Source organism: Elephantulus edwardii, unplaced genomic scaffold (assembly GCF_000299155.1).
Source record: "Elephantulus edwardii isolate Elephantulus edwardi_28Jun2011 unplaced genomic scaffold, EleEdw1.0 scaffold00178, whole genome shotgun sequence".
NCBI classification, from domain to species: Eukaryota; Metazoa; Chordata; class Mammalia; order Macroscelidea; family Macroscelididae; genus Elephantulus; species Elephantulus edwardii.
Window position 1 is genome coordinate 2835602 of NW_006399928.1, and position 793 is coordinate 2836394.

General features: G+C 41.6%; 1 pseudogene across 1 annotated transcript in view; it reads left to right on the forward strand.

Annotated features, from left to right (window-relative positions):
- The window catches only part of LOC102868171, a 1350-nt pseudogene extending 968 nt beyond the window's left edge, over positions 1 to 382 (forward strand). The window contains exon 2 of the transcript XR_438960.1: positions 1 to 382. The product of XR_438960.1 is annotated as a protein FAM204A-like (transcript).
- The last annotated feature ends 411 nt before the right edge of the window (positions 383 to 793 follow it).

Sequence of the window (793 nt, forward strand, 5' to 3'; positions counted from 1 at the left end):
AAGGTAAATTGAAGAGTGAAGAAGCAACTCATAGTGAACAGTCCCCAAAGGAAGCACAGTGGAAGGAGCTTACTCAGTATTTTGGAGTCAATGACCGATTTGACCCCCCTGTGAAAAAGAAAAAGGTTGACAAGTCGGGTCTTGAAAAGAGAATAGACCAGGCTGTGGACGAGTGGAATATTGAGAAGGCCGAGGAGCTCAGCAACCAGCTCGCTACTCGAGAGCTTGGTGTGAAGATTGCCAAAGCTATTGCCTGCCACAACTTTGTAAAAGCCAAAAAGGATGCTGAAAATTCACAGGTTGTTCGAAGAAGAAGAAACTTGCATGGGGATTTGAAGCAAAGAAGAGATGGGAAACCAAAAGCAACATGGGCTACATGTAACTTGCTGGGGTTCTTCATGATCTGTCTAGATTCCCAAACATGCAATTTACTGAGAAGATTTTCCTGCTTACACTTAAATATAGCAGGAAACTGAGAAAAGTGGAAAAATTAAGCATAAAATTTGAGAGTTGATTATCAGACCTTTTCAATCTATTTTTCTAAAGCGCGTATCCTATTGAAGCAGAGCGTTCTGTTAAGGGTATAAGAAATCTAAGTATATGCACGGAAAGGAAAGGCAGGATTAATTTCTGTCTGGGTGTCGACCTGTAATATGAAGTCAGCTTTCCTTCTTATCCCTTCGGTGGAGCCCTGTCACACTTTGTTGTCTCTTCTCGGTTTGACACCATCACTGTTGGAATTTGGTTTTAAGGCTGATACTTGTTTACAATGGATTGGTCATAAGTGCTCAGG